General features: G+C 40.2%; 1 protein-coding gene and 1 pseudogene across 1 annotated transcript in view; one reads left to right on the forward strand and one right to left on the reverse strand.

Moving 5' to 3' along the window:
- PARD3B (par-3 family cell polarity regulator beta) overlaps nt 1–18,640 on the forward strand; it is a 1,003,697-nt gene that overhangs the window by 71,504 nt on the left and 913,553 nt on the right. The window lies entirely within an intron of this gene.
- The window catches only part of LOC102971235, a 32,024-nt pseudogene that overhangs the window by 6,601 nt on the left and 6,783 nt on the right, over nt 1–18,640 (reverse strand).

Here is an 18,640-nt window from a genome sequence, read left to right on the forward strand (position 1 = left end):
CTTCATCATGTGAAAGCCATGGTATTTTTTTTTTAAGACTTGACAATTGGGACATGTAGTAAAACCCTCTATCCAGAAAGACGCACCTGTGGGTGCCATATCGTGCTTCATTTCCGGGGTGTGTAATGGGACTCTCAGTTTAGAATCCTGGCAGAACCAGCAAGGGGAGGTTTTTAAACTAGTTTGTATACCCAGCAGTCATCTACTTCAGAAATGTCTGGTGGTAAAAAGTGGATGTGTTGGTGGTTTTAGACAGGCAATAAGGGGGAATTTGTTTGTTTTTAATTTTAGGCATTTTAAACAGCACATGCTTGTGTATTTTAAAAATATTTGCTTTAATGCAACGGTAAATATTGTAGGGGGCAAGGAAAGTTTGCAGAACAGCACATTTGCTTGGGGAGAAGGTTTCCATGGCTCTCCTCTAGCTGTTATATGTTTACATCCCCCAGAACTTTCACTCTGGCTTTTTTCCCAGGAAAGAAAGCTCTGCCCTTTCCCATTCTTCTACCCTTAGTGTGTGTGGGTGGCTTTGCATCTCCTGGGGGAGGGCACTGGGAGTAAAGCTGAGCAGAATGCTCCTTGGCTCCCAGAATCTCAAGCCAAATGGATTTGTTCTGAGCTGGCTGGGTCTCACTTTCTCATAGTTCTGCCTGGAAGGAGATGAGTTTTGGGTATGATGTGTCCTGAAAGCATAAACTCTTTATTAGCACAGATAAATCAGTTGGCTCAGTAGATTTGGGGAGCACTGGTAACATTCATAAATCATTGTGTAGGGCTGTTGGTTACCTGGGAAATACTCAGATTACGATTCCCTGACTTGGACGTCATCATGCTTTCCCTGCCTCCCCTCACGTACGTAACACGGACATGTTTGTGTGATGGTGACGATTTTGAAGGTGAAAGGATTTCAATCTTTAATTTACATTTCTCAGAATAATAGAATGGCTACAATGTGTTGTGTTGTGGATTAGGGAGAAGTCTGAAACTGATTTAAAATCAAAATGAGACTTTGTACCTCAATCTGACATTGCCTCTCTATATTATAAAAACTTCCAGGGGCGCCTGGGTGGCTCAGTCGGTTAAGCGTCCGACTTCGGCTCAGGTCATGATCTCGCAGTTTGTGGGTTCGAACCCCGCATCAGGCTCTGTGCTGACAGCTCAGAGCCTGGAGCCTGTTTCATATTCTGTGTCTCCCTGTCTCTCTCTGACCCACCCCTGTTCATGCTCTGTCTCTCTCTGTCTCAAAAATCAATAAACGTTAAAAAAAATTAAAAAAAACCCCTTCCAATTATGAAATAATGGTGCAGGTAATACCTTGCTATGTTGGTCTGGAGTTACACTTATTTTAATATAAACTGGTTAAGGGCGGCTCAGTCGGTTAAGCGTCAGACTGGCTCAGGTTATGATTTCGTGGTTTGTGGGTTCAAGCCCTGCGTCGGCTGTGTGCTGACAGCTCAGAGCCTGGAGCCTGCTTCAGATTCTGTGTTTCCTTCTCTCACTACCTCTCTCCACTCGTGTGCATTCTCTCTCTCTCTCTCTCTCTCTCTCTCTCTCTCTCTCTCTCAAAAATAAATATTAAAAAAATAAACTGGTTAAAATTTACAACTTGTATTTCTCTGTCTAAAGTTAAATTTGAATGACATTTTTAAGATGTTTTCTTCCATAGCAGGCTTTTGGATTTGTTTAGAACATTTTGATTTTGAAAATTAAGTCTGAGAGTGTCAAGGTAAAGCATCTAATACCAATTTTTTTTTTTTTTTTTTTTTTTTTAGTAATCCTACAACATTTTTCTGAGTGTTTTGACATTGGAAAATTCTTCTGGAAAGAATTAGAGTGGTCAGTGAAAGATGGTAAAATCTGGGTGTTAATATTTGCCACATTAAATCATTTAAGTAATTTATCAGCAGAGTTCTGGCTTCCTGTTCCCTTGTCCTTTATAGAGTCACTTTGAATATTACTCTGCTTCACAACAGGCTCTTCTCTGGGTAGGAAAAACCTTGTCTTCTCTACCTCTGAGTGTTCTGAGAACAAGATATGGCTAGTTGGTCCAGTCTGTGTTACTGCAGCCCAATGATTTTAAGTATTTATTTGCTTAGCAGTATTGCTATCATATAAAATTTAATTGATGCGTGCTTGAAGAATTGCTGTCAGATTTTTGAAGACCTCAAGGACATTTTACAATTTACATCAAAAATGGCTGTTTTAGCACTGCATTTTCCAACCACTTCCCTGATGCCAACCCTCCAACAGCAGAGGGTAGCACCTTGCAGGCAGAGTAATTCTGCAACCAGAGCAGGGAGGCCTTCATCAAGGGCTTCCTTGCCCATACTTTGATGTTTCGTAAACACAAAACAAAATTTTTATTCCGGCTTCTGACAGAATTAGGGGAGCGGTTCGCTCAGCAGCCCAAATGCATCAGAGATGAAAGGAAATAGGCTGGGAAACTACTCCTGGAGCCAGATGAGAAGTAGCTGAATGTGCTGTAGATGAAGAAATACTTGTAGCCCTCTTAGGGTACCCATTTAGAAGCATCCTATTAAAATTTGCTACATAGTTAAAGCTGACATTTTGAACCCTGTCTGAGAAAGTGGGAAACCCTTGTCATGAATAATGCTATGTAGAGCAGTAGATTAGGACTCCTACCTTTTATCTTGCTTTCAATTCTAATGTGGCATTCCATTCTCTGTCACTTTAGTTAAAATGTTACTTGGGAAGGCAGAGGTCATTTGAAGATTGTGTTGTGGCATGTAAATAAAACTAATAGTCTTGGTTTTAAAGTTATACCGCCTCTCTCTGCTTCATTCAACCCCATTCTAAGGCAGAGAGACCTTAAAGATTTGTCTCTGATTCGGGTTTATAATATGTATCCTCTAAATCAAAAGTAAAATGAGGAAAACATTGAAGCAGTCTCATTTTTAATGTTCTTAGTAGAGTTACAGACAGTATAAGTTGGAAAATGTCTGCAATTATTTTAAAATATGCTGATCTGCTTATTTTAATTTCTTCTGCATGTATCACATGTAAAAAACTTTGCAGTATTTAGGAAAAAGTAAATATATAAATGCGAGCTTGCAGGACATAGCAAAAACGATTGAGTTTGTTTCGTTCAAGCCCGTCACCTCTTAAACTAGGCAGGCCAGACCTCAGTCATTGAAGGGGCTGAACGAGCAACTGGAGAAATAAACATCTGCTGTTGCATTGTAGGCAATGCGATCCTGCAAACATATGTGCTATTTCTATTTCTTGAAAGATGGCATCTTCGTGTCCTTTTTCTCATTTATAGGGGTGCATATGGAGAAATGTACACTATTCGGTAGTGGAATGTGTAATGCTGAGTGTTGGGGAGACACTGAGTCGCCCCTGCTCAGCTGTGGTTGGTTGTTGCCTAGAGGGAACACTGGCGGTCTCTGGTCAGATTTTTGTTTTACAAGAGAAGATAATCTTTTCCTATTCAGTAGGTTGCTTTTTCATTTTGCCGATGATTTCCTTCAATGTGCAAAAGCTTTTTATTTTGATAGATTTTTAATAGTTTATTTTGTCTTTTGTTTCCCTTACTCGAGGAGATATATCTAGAAAAGTGCTGCTAAGGCTGATTGTCAAATTACTGCCTGTGTTTTCTTCTAGGAGTTTTATGGTTTCAAGTCTCACATTTAGGTCTTTAATCCAATTTGAATTTGTTTTTGTCTGTGGTGTGAGAAAGTGATCCAGTTTTTCTGGCACCATTTGTTGAAGAGACTGTCTTTTCCCCATTGTTTATTCTTGGATCCTTCATCATAGATTGTATAAGAATGGGTTTATTTCTGGGCTCTGTTCCAATGATCTATGTATATATATTTATGTGCCAGTACCATACTGTTTTGATTACTTCAGCTTTGTAGTATATCTTGAAATCTGGGAGAATGTTACCTCCAGCTTTATTCTTCTTAAGATTGCTTTGACTGTTCAGAGTCTTTTGTGGTTCCATTCAAAGTTGTAAGTTTTTACTTGAATTCTAGTTAGTTAGAGGCACCTGGCTGGTTCAGGTGGAACAGCATGTGACTCTTGATCCTGGGGTTTGAGAGTTCTACCATGTTGGGGTAGAGATTACCTAAATAAATAAGTTAAGAAAAAAAAGAGATTCCAGTTAGTTAATATACACTATAACATTAGTTTCAAGTGCACAATATACATATTTTAATATTCAGTTTTTACATTAGTATGACTGTAAAATGTGGTTCAAAGCTGAGCCACATAGTGTACTATAATTACAATTTTTTGCTTGCACAAATATATTTTCCTGTTTTTTTAAATGTTTTTTTATTTTTGAGAGAGAGAGAGACAGAGCATGAGTCAGGGAGGGGCAGAGAGAGACAGAGACACAGAATCCAAAGCAGGCTCTAGGCTCCGAGCTGTCAGCACGGAGCCTGATGTGGGGCTCAAACTCACAAACCATGAAATCATGACCCGAGTTGAAGTCAGACATTTAACCGACTGAGCCACCCAGATGCCCCTGTATTTTCCTGGTTTTAATAATGGTTTCATTTCGTTTAGTGATACTCTTCTCAATATATTTCAGACACATCTGGGAAATTTCTGGGAAAGGATTCTTGAGAAGTTTTTTTTTTTTTTGATGGTTATGTCTGAAAATGTCTTTGTTCTTCATTCACACTTGATTATTAAAGTCAGATTCTAGGTTGAAGTCATACTCCTTCCTATTTTATTTTGTTTTCAGCATTATTGTTGAGAAAGCCTCTACTTATCTGCACTGCACCTATAGAACCTTCCCATTTTTTCCCCTCCAATCATATGAAATTTCATGATGTGTGTGGTTTTTAAAATCATTTATTATGCTGGTACTTGGGGCATTTGCTAGAGCTTTTATGTCTGCAGACATATCCTTCAGTTTTGGGAAACATTATTACTGCAACCTCATTCCCCTCCTCCCTCCAGGCCACCCCCAACACACACACGCACACACACACACACACACACACACACACACACACACACACACAGACACCGTTTTTCAGGTGTTTCTGACTCGACTCTTCTGCATGTTGGCCTTTCTGGAGTGCTCCTCTAAGTTTATTACCAGTGTTTTGTTTTTGTTTTTTCTCTTTGTTTTTCTCTCTTTCTACTCTCCGTGATGCTGAGATGTGTTTTTCTATTGAATTTATTTCTGCCATCAAATTTTCCAAGTTTTATGAATGTTAATTTCTAAGCATAGCTGTTTTTACGTGGACGCAGTATTCTCTCTCTGAGGATATTAAAATCTTTTTGAAGGTTTTTTTCTATTTACACTGTTTGTCTTTTCACAGGGATGTTTATTTTTCATTTTTATTTGTGTTGGTCTTTGACCTTCATGTTAGAGGATTTCCACACACTTCTGGTGAGCCTTACCACGTTTTTATATTTGAGTGAACCTGTGTTCTGGCCTTATTGACTAGTGGTGGTTTATCTCTGTGGGGTCATTCTGTGTCCCGTTGGGCCTCCTAAATGTCAGAGTCTATAGATTGGCGTGTTGTTGTTGTTGTTGTTGTTTCCCCTTCAACTAGTTCATTTTCCCATAGAGCAGCAGTTTTTAAAACTTTGATCTCCTGGCTCTTTTACCTAAAACAAAAAACCATTAAGGACCTATAGAACAGTTCTGTTTAATATAAATACAATGCAAGTCAGAAATACAAGCTATATGTGACTTTAAATTTCCTAGTAGTCACATTGAGTAAAAGCTTGAAATTAATATATTTTACCTAACACCGTGAATTCAAAATATTGTTTCAACATGTAATCAAATATAAGAAGTGGAGAAATTTTATGTTCTTTTTAATGCAAAGTCTTTGAAATCTAGTGTATATTTCCCACTTACTTCATATCTCAATTCAGATTGGTCCTATTTCAAGAGTTCAGTAGCCACATTATACTAGTTATTATCGTATTGGACAGTGCAGCTATAGAACTTTTGTTGATGTGGGTTATATCTCCCAGTATTTACATAGTTGAAACTAAAATTGAAGTACCATAAAAATAATTACTTCATTTAAAAATAACAGTAGTGAACCCATCACAGGCTAACATAAATAAGTTACTTTACATAAAAGTAAAGTTTTCAAGGCAGAATTTGGTGAGTGACATTGTCTTACATTTTTGAAGATTTCCATAACGTGTAGCTTAATGGAAAACACCTGGATCCTCCTAGCTATCTTTGTTGCCAGTATGTTGCAATTTGCTGTTTTACTTATTTTTATGTTTTTAAAAATTTTTGTAAAGTTTATTTAGTGAGAGACAGAGACAGCAAAAGTCGGGGAGGGGCAGAGTGGGAGACACAGAATCCTAAACAGGCTCTGCGCTGCCAACACAGAGGCCGATGTGGGTCTCGAACCCATAGAACTGCAAGATCCTGACCTGAGCTGAAACCACGATTTGGGCACTTAACCGACTGAGCCACCCAGGCACCTCTGCAATTTGCTGTGTTAAATAAAGGAAGAAAATCTATCCCACTCAGAAAAGTAGTTGGAAAATGGTGGAATATTTTGATAGTCTTTCCAGATAATTGTTGATATTTTTGATACTATACCAAAACGCAACAAGTGATCTAGGTCTTAATTGTTGCAGTGTGGAATCTGAAATCCTATCAATGAAGTTTTCAAATACATTGGTTTGTCTTGTCCTTTGAATGGATTGTTTACCCAGGCATGGGTTTGTAGCATTTTTGACATGCGTTGGTCATTTCGAAAATAGTGGTTGACTGAGTGATGCTACTCTTCCAAATGTTGGCACGTTTCATTATACAGTATCAAAATATCATGTTTGCTTACATCACTATCAGTCTCATCAGAAAAGTCTTTAAGGATGAGGAACTGTCAAGCTCATGGTGGTAGATATAGCTTATCCTAAACCCTAATTTTTGTTTAAAAGGTTGAATTTTGGGGCGCCTCGGTGGCTCAGTCGGTTAAGCGTCTGACTTCAGCTCAGGTCATGATCTCACGGTCTGTGAGTTCTAGCCCCGCGTCGGGCTCTGGGCTGATGGCTCAGAGCCTGGAGCCTGCTTCTGATTCTGTCTCTCCCCCTCTCTCTCTGCCCCTCCCCTGTTCATGCTCTGTCTCTCTCTGTCTCAAAAATAAATAAACGTTAAAAAAAAAAATTAAAAAAAAATAAAAGGTTGAATTTTATTAGTGGCAATAAGTACTTTCAATTGTTATTTTTGAAGTGATGGGCTCACTGTATTGTTTATTTAGAAAATTTCTACCAAATACCCAAATTGGAATTGCCATGGTTTCTCCATCAGTTATTTTTTGAGGTAAAAATGGTGTTCCGTGAAAAAAGCCAGTGGTTCAGCATGCAAGTGAAACAATAGTGTGTGCCTTTTCCTGGAGCTCACACTTATCCTTTATATGTACTTCCAATTTTGTTGCATCGGATATTGAAAAGAGAGGTGATCAGAGGTTGATGTAATAAAATAATTTTTATCCCTTCAAGATCTTTAAGTGAACTCAACTTTTAAAAAAATCTGTGTTTGAAACGCTGAAGAATACAGTGGCTACAATTGTGCGCCATTGTTTTGATCCTTGCTAGGAAACGAGCAGATTTTCCTACCATTGCTTTTGTACCGGCAATGCAAATTTTAAAATGAAAAAGACAAACGTCAAAGTGTTACGAAAATAGGCACAGTTCTGTAATCCTTCCAGCCTCTCGCCATTTGTGGACCACACTTTGAAAACCATAGTGTTAGAGGAGTTCTCTGATCTTCGGCTTCGGGCATAAGCCTGGGTAACCGATGTCCAGGTTGGTCAGGGTGAGGGCCAGGAGAAGCCTTACTCATTTTGAATGCAGATTTTCACTTGCTCAGCTGTGCTCCATAGCTGCAAAGTTTGTAACCCACGTTCACAGTCTCCTTTGCTTTATTTCCCCATAGAGCAAACCTCTAATTTTCCATTTAGGATGAGGGAGAGGATTGCCTGTACAGTGTCAGCCATTTCTTCCTTTTCAACCCTTGCCTCAACCTGCAGGGCACTGGGTGCCTCCAGGTGCTAAATCTTTGTCTGTCTGTTGGCGTCTTGCTGTACTGGCTCAGGTGCCTGCTGTCTCTGCTTTAAGCCAGGTATTATCCATCTACCTGCGTTCAACCTTCCATTTTGCATTGCCATATGTCAGCTGTGGTGATTTGCGCTTCTCTTTGCATGATTTGATATGTTTTAAATTCCTTAATTTTATTTTTTTAAAGATTTATTTTAGTTTTTGAGAGAGAGCGGGCAAGCAGGGAAGGGGCAGGAGAAAGGGGGACAGATGACACAAAGCGGGCTCTGCGCTGAGAGCCGTGAACCTGATGCAGGGCTCGAACTAACAAACTGAAATCATGACCTGAGCTGAAGTCCAGCGCTCGGTGGACTGAGCCACCCAGGTGCCCCGGAATTCCTTTATTTTTATGACAGTGTAGGCATAGGGAAGTTGCCAGGAGGAATGCTTGTGTTCAACTCACCAGGATTACCTAGAAATCATCTCCTTTTGGATTTTGTCTTAGTGTGTTCAGGCTGGTAAAACAATAGTACCATAAACTGGGTGGGTTGTAAGCAATTGTCAGTGTGGTAGGCTGGAAAGTTCAATTATCAGGGCTCTGGCAGATTCAGTGTCTGGTGAGGGCCCTCTTCCTCACTGATGGTTGTCGTCACTGTCCTCACATGATGGAAGGGGTGAGAAACCCCCTTCCTCTCTTATAAGACCTCTCTTCCTATTCATGAAGCTCTACCCTCATGACCCAAACTGCTTCCAAAGGCCCCACCTCCTAATACCATCACATTGGGCATTAGGTTTCAAAATGAACTTTTTGTGGGAACACAGGCATGCAGTCATATACCAGAGTTCAACCGAAGATTTTGATGACTCATCTTTGATTTTATGCAATTCCAAATCCCTACTCTTCTTTTTTTTTTTTTTTTTTTTTAATTTTTTTAACGTTTATTTTTGAGACAGAGAGAGACAGAGCATGAACGGGGGAGGGGCAGAGAGAGAGGGAGACACAGAACTGGAAGCAGGCTCCAGGCTCTGAGCCATCAGCCCAGAGCCTGACGTGGGGCTCGAACTCACGGTCTGTGAGATCGTGACCTGAGCTGAAGTCGGACGCTCAACCGACTGAGCCACCCAGGCGCCCCCAAATCCCTACTCTTCTATGTGTGTATATCCCTGATGCGATCTTATAGCACCCTGCTTTATTATTGTTGACGTTTCTTTTTATTTCTTTCATTTTTAAAAACACTCTATAGTGTCTTCATTATGTTTATTATGTTTCAAATGTAAAAATCTTCCAGTTGTGCAACAGGGGGTCAAGTTTCTGATCTGTCCTGCTATCCTGTTCTTTGAGCTCACTGTTTCCCATCCCTTTTCAATACTTTGTAGCTGTCATTTGAATAAATAGGTCTTGAGAGGGGGATAATTGCCCAGCAGTTTTACTTTTGTTTCCCAGTGTCCCTTTAAGTTTATTCCATGGGGATAGTTCTTCCTGTGTCCTTGGATGGAATGTAGAGCAAATCCCAATACCCTTCTAGTCCACTTGAAGTAATAAAGTGTCCTCCTGTCAGTGGTTAAGAACAATGTAGTTGATAGTCAAAACTTAAAACTTAGAGTTAATGGTTATGCCCTTAGCCCAGCTCAAGTCTGCTCTGAGGATGTCAGTAGCAAGAGGAAGTGGGATACAGCTAGCCTTTCTTGTCTTCCCTCACTTCTATTACTCCTTCCACAGTTTACCCTCAGGTTGTCACACTGTCCTTGGTGGAGTGTGGAGAGGGACGCCTGGCAGGTGTAATGCCGCTGTAACACATTAACACAAAGTAGTGCTGGACGTCATAAGACAAACGTTGGCTCCGAGGGCTACAGTCAAGGTGTAGCCAGGGCTGCTTTCCTTTCTGGACGTTCTTGGGGAGAATCTGTTTCCTTGTCTTTTCCAGCCTTTAGAGACTGCCTGCGTTCCTTGGCCCTTGGCTCCATCCTCCAACTTCCATTTTCTGAGTCGTTCTCCTGTCACGCCACCATCTCTGACTCCCTCCTCCAGTTCCCTCTTCTACTTTGGGAACTTCTGTGATTAAATGAGGTCCAGATGGATAATTTTGGATAGTCTCACATCTTAAAATCAGCTGAGTAGGAATCTTTATTTTTTTTCCTGTAGCCTTAGTCTTTGAATGAATTAGCGTTTGAGGGATTAGAAAATCCTTTTATGAGGGGGCAGTCATTAGTGTATTACCATAGGTAACAAAACTCATGACTAGTATTATTCAATGCTTGTGCATAAAATGTGTTCTCTTCGATGGGCAGATGATTAATCTGACTCTTCTAGGTTTCTTGAGTTCTTGGCGGACCATCTACCCTCTCATTGCTGACGATCTCACTTGCAGTTCTCCTTTTGTTGGTTAAACTTAGCTTCTTCAGCTGCTAAGAACCCGGCAGTTAAGGCCCTGGCCTTCCGTGGGTTCCTTAGTGTATTCACACTGCTGTGCAAAGATCCCCAGTCACTAAATCCCTTTTTTTTTTTCTTGGTGTGGTTAAAGGAGTAAAGAACCATTAAACCGGGTTTTCCATGAGCTCGTGTGGTAAACCCCCCCCAGGCAGTGGTCCACACTTCAGTTTGGATTGTGTCACCTCGAGCTCAGGGTCGTTCACTGGGACTGACTGGAACCCATCATTGCAGCATTAATTTGTTAAGAGTTGCTCGCCCATCAACGTGCAATGTGTGCTATGTCTTCCTTCCCTAAAAGTGTCCTCTCTCAACTATTTTTTGTTTTTATGTCTTTGTTTCCAAACCTTTCACATATCTCTCCCTTTAACAAAGAATGGGTAATTCTTTCAGATTTGTCAAATGTTTACTTCCCCTTTCCAGGAATCCTCTTGAGAAAGCTGAGTGCTGTCTTACCATTCCTTCTGGAAGGCTTAAAAGGTTTGGGATTGGACTAAGGGTGGGGTAAAGTCATACTGATAAGTGGTGCCACCTGGAGCTCCTGTAGAAACCAGCTGGCTTCTTTCACTAATATTCTGCCCCCAGCCTGATTCTTTCAAGCCTTCTCCAGCCTGTAATTGCAGACAGATTGGAATTACGGAAGATAACAGTGAGCTCCTCTCTGCCTGGCAACTCTTTTTTCTTCAAGACACTGCTCAAATGCCACCTGTTTTCTGATGCCTTTGTAGGCAAAGACTGGTCAATCTCTCTTGGAATGCACCGAACAGGTCTTTTTGGGGTAGATGGACAAGACCCAGTCTGCATACAAATCGGAACCAAAAATATGGCAATTAGCATAACTCAATATTCTTTTGGGATATATCCAACATTTTAAACCACAAAATCCCCATTTCCCCAAAGCTATTTCTTCTAGTGTCCATGGGAGAGAGGAGAGTGTTTTTCTCTTCTCTTATCTCTTGTTACATAATTTCTTGTCTGAACTACTGTTCTTACTGGGCTGTATTCATATCTCTGGATTTTCACCTGGGATCACACTAGCTTGCTGAGGAAGCTGTGTGTCACATGGGATGTGTAGTAGAGGAAAGATCATGGACTCTGGGACCCTAGCACCCTGCTCTGGAAACCCAGAACTGCCACTTACTACTGGAAGGACCTCTGACAAGTAATTTGTTCCAGTCTGTTTCCACGTCTATAAAATGATACTTTATTGGGTTGTAGTGAGGATTAAGTGAATTAATACATATGAAAAAATGCTGTTTAGAGTTCTTGCAACACTGATCACCCTTTCAGTGGATATGGCCTCAATTGGGACGATGGTGGTGAGGATACTACCTGGAAGCTTGGGTCCAGAACCTATCTCCTAGGGAAGTTCCTTTGATTTAAGGAGTCCTTTCTGATCAACTACTTTTATAATACTGATGCTTTGTAGTAGGATTATCAAACTGTTAATATCCTAATGTGACTTCTTAGGGCATTTCTTGCATTTAATACATCCAGAGATATTGGACTCTTCTGATATGGGAGAGGGCTGAAGAACTGAATGACACTGGAAAGGAAAGGGAAAGAGGGATTGAAGCCTTTTAGTTTCATCTAGGAGTATCTTGTTTTGTACGTAATTTGTATGTGTTTAATTCCTACACATACTGCTTAACACTGTTGGATTATAGTTTTCCATGTTCTTTATTCTTTTTTTCCCTCATCTTGTGTTCATTTGGTAGTTATGCAATAAAGAATCATTCACTCAGGATTATATTTTCGTTTTGTTTTAATTGCTTGTACATGAGCTTGCTTTTTCTTGCTTAGTACTTTCTTTCTGAGATGTTTCTTGCCCTAAATCCCCTGGATTTTGCATCCGCTTGTGCCCTCTTTGATTGTAGAGAAGGCTTCTCCCTCACCTCTTTCTCTTTTAGCAGAGGGCTGACTACTGGCTTTGTGGCTGTTCAGCAGGGCTGTGAGGCTGGGAACGGAGAAGGTCGACATTTGGACATCGCTCTGCATTCCAAATGTGTGCCGTCCAGTAGTCTGCCTGCATGACTGGGGCTGAGCTCATGTCTTCAAGTTCTCTGTGTAAGCGAAGGGATGGTCGCAGCAGAATTAATTGGCAGGCGTTTCATCATCGGCTCTTGGTGGCTGATGACAGAGCTGTCCCTTTCTGATTAGCTCGTTTCTTTGGCTCAAGACATTTTGTACTTTTGCAAATCTCTAGCATGGCAGTTGTCACTAGTAAGTAACGGTTATGTTTATAGTGTTCTTCACCATAGGATGAGTGACATGAACAGTGAAAACTGAAGGGCGTCTTAGGTGGGACTCTACACCTAATGGAAGGCTAATGTCTAAGCATTTTCAGTGTAATCTAGGTGGACTCATTGGTAAGAATAAGTCAGAATTCTTGACTGTGGTCATGTTGCTTTATTTCCACTTGAAGTGCAAGCTGCCATCAGAACATGACTGTGGGCATTCATTTCGTAAGCCCTATGAACCAATCTTATTACCATGTCTGGTATACCCCACAAATGCAATATGGTTTCCTCCCCAAATTGGTGTACCTTTTGAAGTCCCTAAAAGCCAGTCACACTTAATCTACTACTTTGTGGAAATGGTCCAATTTTGAGGTCTTAAGGATGGGCAAACCGACCTGTAGGTTACTAAGCCTGAGATTTCCACCTCCTAGGGGAAAGCACTGTTAAAGACCTAATGTTTTTAACTTTATATGTGTCTTTCTCTTCAGGCAAGGGTTTCGCCATCTTTAAATATTCTCTGTCTGTGGCTTGCACACTCTTGCTAAAACCTCACGAAATGGTAGAGCCAATGGTATTGTTTAAGCTGTCCTGCCCTGTGGAGGTAACCAAGAGATAGACTGCTTGTGGGTATTCAATTAAGTATGCTTCTAAAATTAATGTACAAAGATAGCATGCTTTGGTTTTTCCATTAGGTTAATGCAGGGGTTTTATTTGCGAATTAGCTTAGTGTACTATTCTACTTATCAACTTCTTATTCTTGAGATATATTAGGATTATTTAAGGGTGAATTTATATTTTAGGTCCACTTTTATTTTTACTTTTAGAGAAGATATTTCAGACACTGTCAGTGGAGAAATGAGGATTGATAAATTAATCTAAGCTTTGCTTCACTGAAGCCACTAACAAAAAGTCGTATCATGTTTTAGTAGTAATTTGTTCTCTTGGGTTATAAGAGGGTTTAAATATGTTGGAATGCCATTGGGACACGTCTAAAACTGAAAATCCTGGAGTGATCAAAGGTATTTGATTAGGTCACAGTGTTTCTGAAGTAAACGCCTTAAACCACTAGATTAATTAGGCATTTATTAAGCATCCACTGTTTTGCACTCTGGGGAGCTTAGGTGAGGGCACAGAGTAGGAGGTAATAAAGTCTTTATGGCTAAAGCCTCCAGAGGCTGTAATACCTCTATTTTTTACATTTCAGTCATTTATTATACTTAAAATTTTGTCGACTCATTCCTACTTCATTTTCAAGAGAATGTTCTTTTGAAAGATTCTATTTTTAACCATATTCCACTTACCTTCATTTGGCATATAACAGAACATTTTCCAAACTTTCAGATCTCCTTCTTGGTAAAGATGGCTTTTATGCTTTCTTAACTCCAAATCTAAGTGGAATCTCCATATTTTTAATACTTACATGACCGATGCATATTTTATAAGTCCTCCCATGCCTTGTTCGTATTATCTCTACGCATTTCTGTCAGACTCCGTTGTCTTCATTTCTCCCCTGTGTTAGTAAAGACGGTAAGTATTTTTGGAAGCAGATACAATTGGTGATTCCTTACAAATAGACTACCATGAGTGAAAAAAGAATACCAGAAGGAAGCAGAAAGGTTGATTTCGTGTGAGCCCACTGCTAGATTTGATTTCAGCCCCTAGGCATACCTGCAAAAGTCTATCTGCATGCTTGATTGAACTTTATTTTACTTGTAAAGGCCACTAATATGTATTAGTTTACTGTGAAAGGATGCTTACTATCATGCAGAAGACTTCTAGAACCCTTTTAATTTCTCTAACCTTTGTATTCTTACATGTGTACTCCTTTTCCACCCCTCTCACCTGCTCACCCCTATTCAGACCCCCCCCCCCATTCTGTTTTTTTTTCTCTTATCCTTCAATCTCTCTGAATAAATAGCTTAAATACAGTTGGATACTTAACATTTTGGCTTAGCATCACAAAAGAGTAGATGTTATGTCCACTGAGTCAAGTCCTTTGAGAAGAAGAAAGAATCCTCTAATTCGTTAGTAATTCTGATGGTGTCAATGTTTTCTTAATACAAAAGATGAGAGGGGCAGAAGGCAAAGAAGTCTAAAATCTTGTACAGAAAAGAAGAATGCCAGCAGAAGGTAACAGTTAAGAAATAACAGAAGAGTGTTATATCAGCAGTTTTATTTCCTGGTTACTCTAGGTGTCTGTGTAAGTTAGGAAAGGATTTCTACTGATCTGGTCACTCACCTGGCTGTCAGCATTCCATCTTAGCACAGCCTTTCCAAACACTGATGGAGGAAAATTAGTATGTTGATTCACATATTGGCTCATACAGGCCACAGCTCAGAAGTGATAGACATCTTTGCTGTGTATTGGCCTAAGCAAGTCATAGCACCATTAGAGAGGAAAGGGAAGTACAGTGTTACCATGGGCTTGGAAGGACCAGAACTGGTATGTTTGTGAACAGTACCGATGTCAGCCATAAGGTGATAGCTGAAGTAATGCTGATAATGCAAGAAGATATGAAAAGCTCTTCAAGCCCGGTCTGAACTCATGAGACACTTGCATGGGTTAACACAAAAAAGCGTGCTGGGCCATGAACTGTATATTTAGCCAGTTGTTGTATGTTAGCTTTGCAGGGACATTCAAGCTCTGTACTTATGACAGGGGTTGTGGCTTGCTATGACAAGAAGTCTCTGTTCTGGTGTATCTGAAAATGCTGGGGCAATGGGGAAGGCAAGAGAGGAAGTTGAAGTGGTTCTGTGGGTTATTCTGAATGTCTTTTCTCTGTGTTGCTTAACTTTGATTTACATTTACAGCAAATGACATGTGTAGCTGTTTTAATTGTTTAGAAACATGAGCACCCGGGGTTTACTGTAGCTTAGAGAGGAGGACACTGGTGTTGGACTAGACCTCCCATAGTGCTCGCTTACTACCTCCTGTTTCACACCAGGAGATCTTGGTTGTTGCCGGTACATGCCCTTTCTCCCTTATCAGACTTACAACCACCTTGAAAGTAAGGATTAAATCTTGTTATTTTGGGGGTCTTTTAATGGGCCTAACATGGTGTCTAATGCACAATTGTTAACTCATGTAGTCAAAAGAAATAATCTCATTTTTCAAGATGTGTTAAAAAAAATAGGCCATGTTAATAAGGACAATCCAGATTGTGCTGTGGTAACAACCTCCAGAGCTCAGTGTCTTAAGAGAGGTTTATTTCTCATGCACATGGTCTTCTGGGGGTCAAAGTGACACTCTAGGGTGGTTTTCTTTTGAGTGTTGGCCCAGCATTCCTTGGATCTCCAGGCTTCCACGATCTTTACAGTAAGGTATGAAAACCCTGCCAGGTTGGACTCCAGCAATTAAATGATTTGTTCCAGAAATGACCCCCTTGAATTGTCTAACTTTGTGGTTACTTGTGGTGGGGTTTAGTTATATATTATTTCCATCAGTTCCTGAAGTAGAGGGATAGAGTATTGCAGAGCGTGAATGGTGTCTGTTATACAGGTGTAAAAGAGTCAGTGGCTATCCCCTCCATTGTCCAGGACTTTTATTCAGCTAGGAGAAGGTGTACCTCCCATACCCACCCTTGTTTCCTTTTACAAACGTAGCTCTCTACCCCTTTTAGTCTTGTAGTGCATCCAACTCCCGTTTATTTCCAGGCTCTTCTCTCCAGCACCCAGCATTTGTGACACATCCAAGAACATCTGGACAGAGCGCTTGTGTTTTCATATGACAAGTAGGTGGCTTGTATTTGAAACTTTACAATGCCAAGAGAAACAATGCTATCAAGTATATGAACTGTCAAGAACTGTCAAGAACATTTCCATCACCCACGAAGTTCTCTCCTGTTTCTTCCTAATTCCCACCCCTCATAGGGACCACTGCTCTGATTCTCTCACCATGGCTTAGCTTCGCTTATTTTAGGATTTGATGTAAGTGGAGTCAGGTGCGTGTGCACGCATGCGCGCACGCACACACACACACACACACACACACACACACACACTCTTTTTCTTTCTTTCTTTTTTTAATCTGGCCTTTTCCAGCCTACTTTTGGCCTTCGTTTTTGCTGTGCTATTAGTAGGCCCCTCCTTTTCATTGCTAAGTAGTATTCCATTGTGTGATTATAGTGTATAAATGATTTATATATTCTCTTATCAAATATCTGGGCCATTTCTAGTTTTGGCAATTATGACTTAAGCTTCTGTGAACATCTTGACGAGGCTTTTTTTGTGGACATAGATTAACATTTCTCTTTGAGAGATAACTACAAGTAGATTTGCAGAGTCATTGGACGGGTATATATGGAACTTAAAACAAAACAAAGCCACCAAGTACTTTACACACTTAGTAGCCATGAATGAAAGTTCTGGATGCTTCACATCCTCTCTAACGTTTGGTGCTGTCTGACTTAACAATTCTAGTAGGTGTATGGTGAGATCTCATTAAGGAGTTACAGCATTATAACCCGTTTTTGTTGCACGTATTTCTTGCACTTAATCTTTACAACCTTAAAAAGGATTCTCTGAGATGTTCTTGCTCACAGCAGGGTAAAGAAGTTGTTCTCTGATTGCTTTCTTCCACCGTAGACAAGGAAAGAATAGAGAGGAAGTTAGGGAGCCACTGTTTTTGCAGTGGTGAGAAAACAAGTAGTTGAGCACCAGGGTGACCTAGGCGGGGACGAATCTGGATTCTTCAGTAGCACAGGTACTATGTGGTACTGGTTCTAGATGCTCTTCTCAATAATTGTAGTCCCTCCTCCCTCCGCCTCTGGTTTGGTTCGCAGAGTTTTGGAAAGCTTTCACTGGCCTTGTCATGCACACTGTCTTTGTTGGAGTGGGAAATGCCACTTTGCAAGATTTAACACCCTCCCCCTAGGTCTCTTCTACATAGGTGGTCGGTGTGGCCCCTTCTGCATCGATACCTCTTCCAATCTCTCTCCAGTTTAGCTCCATTCTTGACACCAGCTGCTCAGTCACCTTCAAACAACCCATGTCCCATAGTTGGTAGTGGTGGCTGTTATTAGAGAGGGAGAGAGAGTGAGCTCTCATAATTTTTCCGGGAGCCCCCAATGAGCCAGGATGTACAGCTCCAACCAGACAACTCTTCAAAGCCCCCTGGATAAGGTCACTCCTGGTATTTCAAACCCCAAGGACACTGTTTAGAGTTTAAGTGCCATCCCAGACACGTGCGATCTGTACATCAAAATAAGAGGAAGTCCAAGCTTACATGCATTTTTTTTGGGGGGTTTGAGAAGAATTCCAACTCCAATAGCACATAGTAGGTATTCAATAAATATTCAGTGAATGGATTACAAAAGACTGTTAAGTGCTCTAAGGTAAAAAGATGTAGTGTATCATGGAAAATTCAAAGAGTAGCTAAAGAAATACTTAAAGCTATAGGGAATATTAACTACAAAAGGGTTTGGGTTAGGAGAATAAAATTGCTAAACAAATGAAGGACATCTAATATATAATGTACTATGTAAAATTTTTATTTTATGTTATATAGTTTATTACATTTATTATATATGATAATACATATATATTTTTCCTTTGCACCGAGTAACTTAGTTTCATGTGTATTTTCTCTCCCATCCACACTTTCAAGCCTCTGGAACACTGTGCCTGAATTCTAGAAACTGATCTCTTGCATGATATTTCTACTAATAATGCAGTCTAGTTCTAAATACCCAGCTTCTAATCTCCCTGAATTAGTTTTGGCTGTGTTTAAAATATCTTAGGAGTGGAGAGGTAGAATAAAATACTGTCTCTAACCATCAACCCGACTTTTCTCTATTTTTAATATTATATTGCCTCCTTGCAATTTCTTATAAACAAAGTAGCGTGTTTCACTTTGTAGTTTTATTCTGATAAACATTCCCAGAAATCTTGGACTAATTTTTCCTAAATAGTTTTTTTATGGCCTATCCTCATTATCTCAAACTGAAGCTTTGTTTTTTTGAGCCAGGGGGAAGAAGAAGGG

Source organism: Panthera tigris, chromosome C1 (genome assembly GCF_018350195.1).
Source record: "Panthera tigris isolate Pti1 chromosome C1, P.tigris_Pti1_mat1.1, whole genome shotgun sequence".
In the NCBI taxonomy this organism is placed as follows: Eukaryota; Metazoa; Chordata; class Mammalia; order Carnivora; family Felidae; genus Panthera; species Panthera tigris.